Below are 14037 nucleotides of genomic sequence, written 5' to 3' on the forward strand. Positions count from 1 at the left end.
GTGCTGCAGTCCAATGAGGTATTCCGTGCTACATAGCAAGCCTTGGGCCTGTGTGATTGGGGGTCCGCTGCTGTCTGTCCACTCTGAAGCGCGCATCCGGGGCCGGCCGCTTTTCGACTACCAGCGACTGCAGGTCACACACACAGGCTGGTTGGAATGGCCTAGCATTATCCTGATCCGGAGGTGTAACTTGAAGCTGCGGGGCCCCAGTACAAAGTCTGGAACTGGGCCCCCAAACTATAAAGCTTCATTGATAGCATTGGTTTACAATGTGGGGAAGAGAGACTTTATGGGCCCCCTAGGGCTCCGGGCCCCCTGCACATACACCCATGACCCGAATACGTGGAGCATACAGACGCAGGCTGCCAGGATACGCTGTGCCTGCCCGATGTTTCCAACTTGGCTATTAGCGCAGCGGTAGGTACGAACTATAGAGTGCGGCTGCCATATGAACTGGTGTGTGTGTTGTTTTGCTTCCAGTTGTACCTGTGCTGTGCACACTCTGGCAGACGCAGCTGCTCAGTGGATACAATGTTGCGAGCAGACGGGCTGAGTGTCAATCAAAGTGCTTGGGTGGTGGTGGTAGCAGCAGCCGCCGCCACAGCTGCGCTGCACCTCTTGCTCGTCGGTGTTGTTTTTCTGCTTTTGGAAACGGTTGTAGGAAAGGGGGTGCACCGGTCCTGGAGGTACTGCAATACCAGGTCAATGCGTGGAGTGGACAGAGCAAGCTCTTTTTCCAGCTCCCTGTTCTAAAAATCCATTTAATATATGGTCCCCAGATAGGGGACGTATCAGATATTAAACTGATAAGAACAGATTTTTTTTTTAAGTTGACTAACCCTCCAGATGGGGGGCGTTTATTTTAAACAACACGTTTTGACATTTGACATGTTAGAATGTTCATATATAGTACATTTAAAAACACATTATAGAACATATTTAAAACATACCATAAAAACATTCAAAACATACATTACATGTTGTTAAAATTCACATTAAAAAACACATAAAAGGGCACTTGGTGGCACTATATAATGGAGTTCCATTCCCTTAAAAGCCATTTTCTTGATAAAATAGGAAAGTTTTTCCTGTCCACAATATAATATTGATACATTTCATTAAGAGCCATAGATAAAATATCTTTCACAGATAAAACTTCGCGTTTGAAGACTAAAATGTTCCTGGCCTTCCACAGAGCTGCTTTGACCGAGTTGACTATCTTCCATGCCATAATTTCTTGCGACCGTGTGGGGCATTCCAGACATCCATATAATATTGCTTGTAGCGTTATTCTCCTCAGTCCAGTTATCTTTCGTATTAATGGTAAAATCTGAGTCCATACTCTCTTGGTTAAAAAACAAGTCCATAACAGATGGGTAGTTGTCTCCTCTTCTCCACATCCGGGTCTTGGGCACGCGGCGGTGTTGGTCAATCCTCTACGATGCTGGAATGCCCGGCACGGAAGACAGTCATGGACGCAGCTCCAGGCCAGGTCTTTCTGTGAATTAAAAATGTGGTTATTTATCTTTCTCCATATTTCTTTGGTTTTGCTCTCATTAAAATTACTAATTTGAACATAAAAACCACTTTCTTTAATATTTTTTATCATTAATTTACTATTCATTAAAATCTGCGCACTTTTTCCGGTAAAATCATATAAAACCACAATTTTTTCTAAAATCTTATATTCTGGTGACAGGTTAAAAGAATAAGGTGAGTTTAAAATGGTTTTAAACCACCCGTGACGCCTCATAAAATAACCTGTGTTATATCTTAAAAAATAAGACCAGAAGTGGTTTTTAAAAAGTGCGCCCAGGCACATGCTAAAATACTTGGTGTATAAAAAGGCTTTAAAATCGGGAAAGTCTTTTCCACCCATTATTTTTGGTTTCATCACAATCTCGCGTTTAAGTTTCTCCATCTTGGAACTCCATAAAAAGGTAAAAGCAGCTTTAACGATTTTGTTAAAAACCCTCCCAGGAGGGGGGAACACCAAACTCAAATATAATAAAATAGGTAAAATCACCATTTTGGTTATTAAAACTTTCCCCTCCATGGTCAGCTTTCTCATACCCCACATACAGAATTTCTTATTTATTTTTTGTGCCACCAAGTCCCAACTATTAAGACCTCTGTTGTCCTCGTTGAAGGAGACACCTAAAATCTGCACCGAGTCAGACACAGGAATGGGGACGTCTGGCAAAGGCAGGTCCCCGATGTTTAAAATGCTACTTTTGTTAAAATTCACTTTAAAACCCGAGGCGCAGCAATAAAACTCAATCTGTCTCGCAGCCTTCTGGATCGACGGGGTGTCCCTTCCGAGAATTGCCACATCGTCCATGTACCCCACTACTTTGGCCTCGATCCCCCCCCCGCCGGGCAGGGGGATCCCACGGATCTGCTTGTCCCGTCTGAATGTACATAAAAGAGGCTCTAGTGCGCATATAAAAAGTAGTGGGGACAAGGGACACCCCTGCTTCACCCCGGAGTTTAAAAGCACTTCCTGTGTTTTAAAACCATTTACTAAAATTCTGCTCGTGCAATTATTGTAAAACGCTTTTAAAGACAATAAAAAACCTTCCGGTATACCCATTCTCTCTAAAACCTTAAAAAGATAAAAATGTGACACCCGGTCAAAGGCTTTCTCGAAATCTATTGTTAAAATTGCCATTTGACCTTTCCTTGCCTTGGTGTCACTTATACAGTCTTTTATGAGGTTAAGACTCTCCCATATTGCCCTCCCGGGCACCCCACAGACCTGGTTGGGGTGTACAATTTTGTTTATCACGGTCTTTAAACGGTTTGCACATATCTTAGCCATTGTTTTGTAGTCACTGTTCAGAAGGGTGATCGGTCTCCAGTTTTTAATATCGGTCTTGTCTCCTTTTTTGTAAAGGAGAGACACGTCACCCTTCTTCCAGGACCCCGGGAGGGCTTTAGACATAAAAACTTCTGTAAAAAGGGAGAAGAGGTCATCCTTAAAAATACCAAAAAAGGTGACATAAAACTCTATGGGTATACCATCGGGCCCAGGCACCTTGCCTGGTTTAAAACTTTTGATAGTGTCTAAAATCTCCTGTTCTGTGATGTCCCGTAATAAAATTTCACAAGAACCAGGATCTAAAACGTCAGTGATCTCCTTCAACGAGTCATTCATAAAATCACTGTCAACAGTTTTTGTATTAAAAAGATCCGCATAAAACTCATGCACTTTCTTTAAAATACCCTGTATGTCCTTGGTGCCACCGAGATCATCGAGGACTGTGCGTTTGTCACGTATCTTCTTGAAGAAGTACCTGGAGCAGGTCTCGTTCTCCTCCAGGTGTTTTACTTTTGAACGGAATATAATCTCCTTTCCCCTCTGCTCCAGGCACCGGGCGATCTCTTTCTTCACCTCGATGATCTCGTGGTCCACCTCTATATCATGTTCACGGAACTTATACAGGGTCTGCAGACGAGTGTTCAGGTTGGAATAAAATATACGTTTCTCTCTAGCTTTGGTGATCCCAACCTTGATGAAGAATGTTTTGATTTTTTGTTTCATCATCTCCCACCACTGGCTGGTGGGAGTGTTGGGATCCTTCACTCGTCTGCAGTTTCTATAAAAAGCGATAAAATCGGATAAAACCTGCGGATCTTCTAAAAGGGACACGTTAAATTTCCAGGCATTCTTTCCAGTTTTTCTTTTTAAAACTGTATCAACTTTAAAATATAAAAGCTTATGGTCAGAAAACACGTTGGTAAAAGAATCACATCTAAAAGGCAGTACTTGATAAGAGCAGAACATAAAATCTATCCTGGAGCTGCAGATCTTGTTGCTCCAGGTAACGCCGGCTTCCTCTGATGCGTTGGGATTGCATGTTTTAAAAGCATCAGTGAGCTTGGCGTCTAAAATTACATTTTTTAACAAAGATGAGGTTTTGTCGTAATTTCTGCTCACTGAGCTAGAAAGCCGGCGTTCCCCCTTTAAAATACAATTAAAATCCCCCGCTAAAATCAGAGGATCAGAATCGTTTAAAAACAAGGGTAAAATCTCCAACATCTCCGCTCTTTCATTTTTATCTGTTGACCCATAAAAATTTAAAAACTGCCACTTTATACCATTAATAAACGCTTTGACCAATAAAACTCTGCCTGGTAAAATTTCGTTAATAACATCAATAAAAACGTTCCCTTTAAAAAGAATGGCGACCCCCGCCGATCTGGTCTCGTTAGAGCCGGACCAGACCGACGGTCCATGTACCCAGTCCTCTTGGTATTTTTTGTACTGGGCCCTATGCGGGATACCGCACTCCTGCAGGAAAAAGACGGAGGCAGCAAAAATAGTCAGATAGCTGAAGAGGGCGACCCTCCTCACGTGGCTCTCGATGCTTCTGACATTAAATGTGAGTCCCGACAGAGCAGCCATTGGAGACTATGGTATAACGTGGGTCTTCTCTTTAGAAGTCTCCGGGCAAGCCAAAGACCTCGCTGGCACTCTCACACCCCCCCGCATCCGAATCTAATGTGAACGCTGATGCTGGAGAGGAACCTACTTCACTCAGTGGACCCCCGACGGTGCCCGAGAGAGGGATCTGCGTGAGGTCCCATATTGATTCTATTGTTTCCTGAATCTCCATGGGGGGTAGCAGGCCAGCTCCCATGTCCTTCTCTTTCCCCTCCGCCGGGGTGGGTACTTGGCTCATTTCCTCGGCCTCCTCAGAGGTGGCACCCCGTGCCCCCTCCTGGACAGGAGGGGGCATTCTGGGATGGCACCGCAGGGGGTACTTTCACCGGGTCCTCCGACTTCGTCGGGATCTCCGGTGTTCCCCCCTGCACCACCTCCGAGTACAGCCTGTCACCTGAGCCTTTCCGCCTTTTTTGAGCTGCCGCCGTGCCCCCAGGGTCCTCCGCCTCAGGCACCGCTTGAGCGGGCATCGTGGGAGAGCCTGGACCGGCTTCCTTGGCTCTACTACCTCGACCGGTTTCCCGGGAGGGAGAGCCTGTCCGCCGATCACTCACCCTCCGCTTGATGCTCCGCTGCTCCTTGCCTTCGTTTTGGGGGGGTCCACTTGCAACCTCCATCTCCTCAGGTTCCTCTCCCTGGGGGGGTGTTTTCTGGTCATCTGGCTGCCCCGGCTGCTCTTTGGGTCCGGGTCGCCCTTGCTGCTCCGTCCTCTGTGCTCTGTGGGGGCAAAACGTATAGAGGTGACCAACACCGCCGCAAAAATAGCACCCTTTTCCTTTCTGGCATTTACTCGTCTCGTGATCCGTACCCCCACATTTCTTACAAGTGCTTGCACAGGACTCTTTTTGATGACCGTATTTTGAGCAAATCCTGCAAAAGTCGGGCATTCCCGCAAAGTATAGGTCGCCATTCACCTTGCCCAATTTAAAACGCGCGGGCGGTAAGATCACTCCCCCCGGCCAACTGGGGTCACTTACACACGTGGTCTGGAAGCGCCATTTTGAAGTCCATATGCCAAACTCGTTCATAATCTTACCCGTACATCTGACCGCTTTGAAGTATCGTAAAAGAAAGTCCTCAACTTCCTTCACGTCAGTGTAGGGCGAATACATCTTAATCACCACGAGTTTAGTGATGTCGAGGACGTGCTCGACTAACAAGACTCCCTCCAGCTTCGGATCTTTTTTTGTTGATATGGCTGCGACCAGGTCCCGGAAGATGCCTGTCTCTGTCAAGGTTACATCGTAGATCCGTCGCTTCGGGTAGTCTTGTATAGCCAGGATCTCGTGTTTTTGTACGTTAAAAACGCCTTTAAGCACGTCCTCAACCACATATTTCAGACCACGTGTGTCCGCACTATCTGAAAAAGACACACGTATAGTGTTCTTTATCCGCGCATAAGCCGGTATGTCGTGTGGGCCCTCGCCCATTTTTGGTATTTGAGAATATCACAAAACCGCTTTTGTGATGTGGTATGTAAAGCGCCCTCTCCTGGCCCGGAGACCAGAAGAGGCAGGGGGATCGCAACCCGTTTACCCTGGGACTAATCCCTCTCCCTGATGGCAGCAGGCGGGTGAAGCCCACCGAAGTGGGCGATCCCGCCAGGCAAAGGAGAGGGGTACCCGAGTTACCTTCCGGCTAAGACTTCCTGTACTAGGTACACTTGGTCTTAGCCAAAAGGCCGAGAAGCGATAACCCGAAATGGGTTTCACCTGTAGCCCGGTCCGCCCAACTCCACTTCTAAGGCTTGAGGCAACACGCTCAGCCAGCACTCTGGGCGCACCCACAATGCACCCAGGCAGCGGGGAGAGCTTGTAAAACTTTACATAGCCCCGCCCCACGCCTTCTCAACCGCGCCCAGCCTCACACCCTCAGTCCTTCCTCTTGCACCGAGCTCACGCATCCTAGGCTTGCAGAGCCTGCTGCTGCAGGACTCGTCAGCTCCCTACAAACGAGGGTTAAGCCGGCGATGACACTAGAAGCAAGCACTAGTTTGTCTCTGAAGGTGCGTCGGCCGGTCGGTTGGAGGGATCTCTTCGGCCAGCCGCATTTCGAGTAGGGACGGATGGAAACTTTTTACCTAAAATAAGGGAAATTGGCTTCGGCCCCATAGGGCTTTATTGCCTTCCCCTGGGCCAGCATTAGTAGACCCTAGTAAGGAGAATATTAGAGCGGCATGGTCATCCGAAGAACTTAAAAACATACAGCAGGTCTTTTTTTCCCGCCATACATACATACATACATACATACATACATAACTACAGATTTTATATTTTTTTTACATATATACATTATATATATATACACACACTATATATATATATATATATATATATATATATATATATATATATATATATATATATATATATACACACACACACACTTATATACACACACACATACACACACAAACAATCTTAAATCTATCTTTAATCTATATCTACAAAATCTGTAATTTAGAAATAATCCATATCTATATTCTACATAATTAATAAAGATAGATAGATAGATAGATAGATAGATAGATAGATAGATAGACTCACATACATGCATACATACATACATACATACATACTGTATGCAATTGAGCCAGGTGTTTGGAAGGCTGATGATGTCACTCCTTTGTGATGTCATCAATTTAGAAGCATTAATACCGGGCTTGGCAGCCATTTCAGTCAGTCTCTGCTGCAGCTGGGAGACGGGAGATGGTCTTTATTTCCACCAAGAAGCTGCAGAACTACCGGTAACTGCATCATTTTTATTTTATTCAATATAGGTTTTATTGGTTTCATGGAGGGGGGGGAAACTTTTGCCTTATCTCAAAGCAATGTAAAATTAACTTTGACAATGAAACTTAATAAATCAATTTCGAGTTGAACTATATCATGTTTGTCTGTGATATTTTATAAGGTCTACAAACAGGGGAATGAGGGGAGGGTAAGGGGGGGAGTGGTAAGGGATGGTAGGTATCTATGACACGGGAGAAAGAGAAAATAAAACAAAAAGGGGGGGGGGGGGGCGGGCTCCGGGATTGTTGTTTCTCTTTACGATTGTGGTTTAAACGTGTTACTCACATGTCCCTGTCTGTAACCACCTAGTAAATAGGGGTGAGCTCCGGGCATCTATCCATATCGCCCAGGTGTGATACAATTTATCATAGCCTGACGGCTCATCTTGAAGCCTCATTCTCTCCCTACGCTCTATTTCGTGGATCAATGTTATTTTTAGTGGAGTGCATTTTTTATGCAGCACACAAGGGGGAGACAGCGGCCTACCAAAATCGAGTTGGCTGCTGCTGTGGCTTTCTTTTTTTAAAAAAAAAAGGTAGGTTCCGTTCTTCCATGGTGAGGAATAGGCAGGGAGGTTCCGTTTTTGCCAGCTGGGGAATGCTTATAGGCAAGGCCTTATCCCTGGTGGTGCATGTAACGTTAGACCACGTTTCAGCATTCAGTCAGTCAGTGGCTGACAAACGAGCTCCATGCAAGTTTACATTAAACAGACACATTTCTTTCTTTACTGTATTGACTGCGGTCTGTAATCGAGCGGTTGAACTGTTTCTGTGTCCATGCATTGAATAAAGCAATACATCCTTGTAAAGTAGACGTCCGTTCGTTGGAGTTCTTTGCTCCCCGAGTGTTGCTCCATCTCTAAGCGTTGGCCTGGATCTTCATGGACGAATACTGCCCATCCCACGTGGAGCGTGTATCTCAGCCCGCGTGGAGTGCTGCAGTCCAATGAGGTATTCCGTGCTACATAGCAAGCCTTGGGCCTGTGTGATTGGGGGTCCGCTGCTGTCTGTCCACTCTGAAGCGCGCATCCGGGGCCGGCCGCTTTTCGACTACCAGCGACTGCAGGTCACACACACAGGCTGGTTGGAATGGCCTAGCATTATCCTGATCCGGAGGTGTAACTTGAAGCTGCGGGGCCCCAGTACAAAGTCTGGAACTGGGCCCCCAAACTATAAAGCTTCATTGATAGCATTGGTTTACAATGTGGGGAAGAGAGACTTTATGGGCCCCCTAGGGCTCCGGGCCCCCTGCACATACACCCATGACCCGAATACGTGGAGCATACAGACGCAGGCTGCCAGGATACGCTGTGCCTGCCCGATGTTTCCAACTTGGCTATTAGCGCAGCGGTAGGTACGAACTATAGAGTGCGGCTGCCATATGAACTGGTGTGTGTGTTGTTTTGCTTCCAGTTGTACCTGTGCTGTGCACACTCTGGCAGACGCAGCTGCTCAGTGGATACAATGTTGCGAGCAGACGGGCTGAGTGTCAATCAAAGTGCTTGGGTGGTGGTGGTAGCAGCAGCCGCCGCCACAGCTGCGCTGCACCTCTTGCTCGTCGGTGTTGTTTTTCTGCTTTTGGAAACGGTTGTAGGAAAGGGGGTGCACCGGTCCTGGAGGTACTGCAATACCAGGTCAATGCGTGGAGTGGACAGAGCAAGCTCTTTTTCCAGCTCCCTGTTCTAAAAATCCATTTAATATATGGTCCCCAGATAGGGGACGTATCAGATATTAAACTGATAAGAACAGATTTTTTGAGTTAACATCCCCAACTAGTGGGGTGACTTTATTGAAACATCAAGAGTTTTACAAAATAAATGCACTTTAGGAACGTTTTAAAACCTAAAATGTTCTAAAACAAAACTCTTTAAAAATACAGATATACATACACATAAAATGGGCACTTGGTGGCATCACAATATGGAACTCCACTCACTTAAAAGCCATTTTCTGGATAAAATCGGAAAGTTCTTTTTATCTATTATAAAATAATCATACATCTCGCTAAAACAAATAGATAAAACGTCCTGCACTGTTAAAATCTCATGTTTAAACAGTAAAATGTTTCGGGCCTTCCATAGAGCTGCCTTCACGCAGTTGATGGTCTTCCATGCCATTATCCTCTCGGTCCATGTGGGGCACTCCAGGCATCCGTACAGCACGGTCTCCATCTTTAGCTCTTTCATCCGGGTGATTTTACGTAGAAGAGGGCTTATTTTAGTCCATATAAGTTGGGCGAAGTAACAGGTCCACATCAGGTGTTGTATCGTCTCGTCATCTCGGCATCCTGGTCTTGGGCATGCGGCAGAGTTGGTCAGCCCTCTTCGATGCTGGAATGCCCGGCATGGAAGACACTCGTGAACGCAGCTCCAGGCAAGGTCCTTCTGGGAATTAAAAAGAGAATTATCATTCACCATTCTCCATATTTGTTTTGTTTTTTCTTCATTAAAATTCCCTGCAGGCGCCATAAAACCACTTTCCTTTATGTCCTTATATGTTTTTTTACTATTTAAAAGATATTGTACAGTCTTACCACTCAGATCATATAAAATCACTGTTTTTGCTAAAATCTTGTACTCGTCTGTCAGGTTAAAAGAATAGGGGGAGTTTAAAACTGTGGAAAACCACCTATGTCTACGCATAAAATAACCTGTATTAAAACGGACGAAGTAAGACCAATAATGACTCTTAAAAACAGCATTCAAACACATACTAAAAAACTTAGTTAAAAGAAAAGCCTTAAAATCAGGGAAATCCTTCCCCCCCATGGGTTTGGGTTTTAAAACTATTTCTCGTCTAAGTTTTTCCATCTTGGAGTTCCATAGGAAGGTGAAGCATGCTTTTGTGATTTTCTTTAGCAGCCGGTCTGGAGGGGGAAACACCAAACTGAGGTATAGTAAAATCGGTAAAATAATCATCTTTGTAATTAAAACCTTCCCCTCCAGCGTCAGCTGCCGCATGCTCCACATACACAGTTTTTTGTTTATTTTTTGTGCCACCAAGTCCCAACTGGTAAAACCATTGTTTGACTCATTAAAGGAGACACCTAAAATCTGCACTGATTCAGAAACAGGAACAGGAATGTCCGCTAAAAGCATATCTCCTATATTTAAAATGTTGCTTTTATTAAAATTTACCTTAAAACCGGAGGAGCAACAAAAATACTGAATTTGCCTCAAGGTTTTCTGAATTGAGAGGGTGTCCCTGCACAGCACAGCGACATCATCCATGTACCCCACTACTTTGGCCTCGATACCCCCCCCCACCCGGTAGGGGGACTCCACGAACTTGCTTGTCTTTCCTTATGGCGCATAAAAGAGGCTCCAGTGCACAGATAAAAAGTAGTGGGGACAAGGGACACCCCTGCTTCACCCCGGATTTTAAAAGGACATCCTGCGTCTTAAAACCGTTTACTAAAATCTTGCTGGTGCAGTTATCATAAAAGGCTCTTAGAGACAGTAAAAAGCCTTCCGGTATACCCATCTTCTCTAAAACCTTAAAAAGATAAAAATGCGACACTCTGTCGAAGGCCTTCTCGAAATCTATGGATAAAATGGCCATTTTGCCATGCCTCGACTTCGTGTCGCTGATGCAGTCTTTTAAAAGGTTAAGATTTTCGTGTATAGCCCTCCCAGGGACGCCACAGACTTGATTGGTGTGTATAATTTTATGTATGATTTCTTTAAGTCTGTTGGCGCAGATTTTAGCCATGATCTTATAATCGGCGTTTAGAAGGGTGATGGGTCTCCAGTTTTTTATGTCTGTCTTATCCCCTTTCTTGTATAGTAGAGACACCTCACCCTTCCGCCATGACCCTGGGAGGCTCTTGGAATTAAAAATCTCGCTAAAAAGAGAATAAAAATCCTCTTTTAAAATTCCGTAAAACGTGACATAAAACTCAATGGGTATACCGTCCGGACCAGGCACCTTGCCTGGTTTAAAACTACGGATGGTATCTAAAATCTCCTGCTCCGAAATATCACGTAATAAAAGGCTCTGGGAGACAGGGTCTAAAACATCCGTGATCTCCTTTAATGAGTCTTCCATAAAACTTATATCCACACTTTTAGTGTTAAAAAGATCCGCATAAAAACCATGTACTTTTCCTAAAAGACCCTGTACGTCGGTAATTCCATCGAGTTCATTTAAAATACATTTTCTCTCGGTAACTTTCTTAAAAAAATACCTGGAGCAGGTCTCATTCTCTTCGAGGTGCTTGACTCTAGAACGGAATATTATTTCTTTACCTCTCTGCTCCAGGCATTTGGCGATATCTTTCTTGGCGTCCATTACTTCCTTAGTTACCTCTATACCGTGCTCTTTCATCTTGTACAGGGTCTGCAGACGGGTATTTAGATTGGAATAAAAAGCCCGTTTTTCTTTGGCTCTGGAGATCCCAACCTGGATAAAATAGTCCTTGATCTTGATTTTCATCTTTTCCCACCACTGGCTGGTGGGAATGTTGGGATCTCTTACCCGTCTGCATTCTTTAAAAAAAGTAATAAAATCAGATAAAATCTGCGGATCTTGTAGAAGGGACACGTTCATCTTCCAGGCATTACTGGTTCTCCTTCTTTCTCCAAGGTTTGCTTTAAAAAATAAAACCTTGTGGTCAGAGAGGGTATTATTAAAAACATCAGATCTAAAAGGTTGTACCTGGTGAGAGCAGAAGATAAAATCGATCCTGGAGCTGCAGGTGGTGTTGCTCCAGGTCACGCCGGCCTCTTCAGGTAAAAGCGGGTTACAGGTCTTAAAAACATCCGTAAGCAGGTGGTCTGTGACGAGATTCTTCAGCATATTGGAGGTTTTATCGTAGTTCCTGCTTACGGAGTTAGAGAACCGGCGTTCCCCCCTTAAAACACAATTAAAATCTCCAGCTAAAATAAGGGGATAAGAGGTGTTTATAAAAAGGGGTAAAATCTCCAACATTTCTGCTCTCACCTTCTTTTCCGGAGAACCGTAAAAATTTAAAAACTGACATTTAATACCGTTGATAAAAGCTCTGACCAATAAAATTCTGCCTGGTAAAATTTCATAAAAATTTTCAATAAAAACGTTCCCTTTAAAAAGAATGGCGACCCCTGCTGATCTGGATTCGTTAGATCCAGACCAGACTGATGGCCCATGTACCCAATCCTTCTCGTACTTTTTGTATTGGGATTTGTGCGGGATGCCGCATTCCTGCAGGAAGAATACGGAAGCAGCAAAAATGGTTAAGTAGTTAAACAGGGCAGCCCGTCTCACTTTGCTCTCGAGGCTTCTTACGTTAAAAGTGAGACATGAAAGGTCCGCCATCATTGAGTGTGTGCGTAGATGTCTTGGAATACGCTCACGATGTTCAACTTAAAAACCACACTCTCCGGCTACGCCAGAGACCCCGCTGGAGCTCTCATACCCCCCCGCATCCGAGTCTACCGTAAACAATGATGATGCTGGAGAGGAACTCCCATCACTCAGCTGCCCCCCCGGGACACCCGAGGCAGGAATGTCAGACAGATCCCATATTGATGACATTGGTAATGTGCTTACCCCAGGGGTCGACATATCGGCCTTCTGCCGTTCACTTTTCCCCTCTGCAGGGGTGGGTACTCGGCTCGCCGCCACCATCTCGGAGGTTGCCCTCGGGTCCCCCACCTGGCAGGGAGGGGGAGGGGCACTGGTGGTTGGCACCTTGGGGGGACCGTCCGGTTTCGCTGCGTCAGCAGGTACTTCCTTGGGTCCCCCCCGTACCACCTCCGAGTACAGGGTGGCCTTCGAGCCTTTCCGCCTTTTCATTGCTGCTGCGTCACCCCCGGGGTCTTCTGCCTCGGGTACCCTCGCAGCCGGCGTCTCCTGCGGGCTAGGACCAGCTTCATCGGACTTCCCCTCTGACCCAGATTTCTGGGATGGGATGTCCATCGGCCGATCCGTAGCCCTCCTCTTGCTACGCCGCTGCTCTTTGGATGTTCCTTCCTCATTTTGGGGGGGTCTGCTGGAAGTGTCCATGTCCTCCTGTTCCTCTCCTTGGGGGGGTGCGGTTTGGTCTGCTGGCTTCCTTGGCTGCCCTCGCTGCTCCGTATTTCGTGCCCTATGGGGACAAGCATAAAAGAGGTGACCAACTCTGCCGCATAGATGACATTTTTTCGCCATAGGACACTGATTGGTTTCGTGATCTGAGCCTTCACAATTCCTGCAGGTGACGCCGCAACTGTCTTTGTCATGGCCATATTTTTTACAGTTGCGGCAAAAATCAGGCATTCCCGCAAAATAGAGGTCGCCACTCACGTTACCCAGTTTAAAACGAGCAGGCGGTAATTTGAGACCCCCTGGGCACCCAGGGTCCTTAATACACGTGACCTGGAACCTCCATTTAGATGTCCAAATACCAAGCTCGTTCATAATCTTTCCCATACACTTGACCGATTTGAAATAGCCATGTAGGAAGGCTTCCACTTCTTTTTGGTCAGCGTAGGGAGAATACATCTTAATCACAACAAGCTTGGTCACATCTAGGACGTGCTCAACCAACTGGACACCCTCAAGCCGTGGATCTTGTTTAGTAGGAATCGCATTGATTAAATCACTGAAAATACCTTTCTGCGTAAAGGTAGCATCATAAGTCCTACGCTTGGGGTAGTCCTGTATCGCCAATATTTCCCGTTTCTGGATGTTGAAAACGCCCATGAGCACGTCCTCTACCACATAACGCAGGCCACGTGTACCCGCCGCTTCTTCGGTAAAAATCACACGGATGGTGTTCTGTATCCGGGCATAGGCCGGTATAGAGTCAGGGTCCGCACCCATGACTCACTTCGCAACA

The 14037-nt window shown here is 45.7% G+C and overlaps 2 non-coding genes across 2 annotated transcripts; both read right to left on the minus strand.

Moving 5' to 3' along the window:
• Positions 1 to 664: 664 nt before the first annotated feature.
• Positions 665 to 853, minus strand: LOC136574070 (U2 spliceosomal RNA). Its single transcript, XR_010786218.1, has one exon. It is a non-coding gene; the product is annotated as a U2 spliceosomal RNA (small nuclear RNA).
• Positions 854 to 8835: 7982 nt separating this feature from the next.
• LOC136573964 (U2 spliceosomal RNA) lies at positions 8836 to 9018 on the minus strand. Its single transcript, XR_010786163.1, has one exon. It is a non-coding gene; the product is annotated as a U2 spliceosomal RNA (small nuclear RNA).
• Between the last annotated feature and the right edge of the window lie 5019 nt (positions 9019 to 14037).

This window comes from Eleutherodactylus coqui, chromosome 7, assembly GCF_035609145.1.
Source record: "Eleutherodactylus coqui strain aEleCoq1 chromosome 7, aEleCoq1.hap1, whole genome shotgun sequence".
In the NCBI taxonomy this organism is placed as follows: Eukaryota; Metazoa; Chordata; class Amphibia; order Anura; family Eleutherodactylidae; genus Eleutherodactylus; species Eleutherodactylus coqui.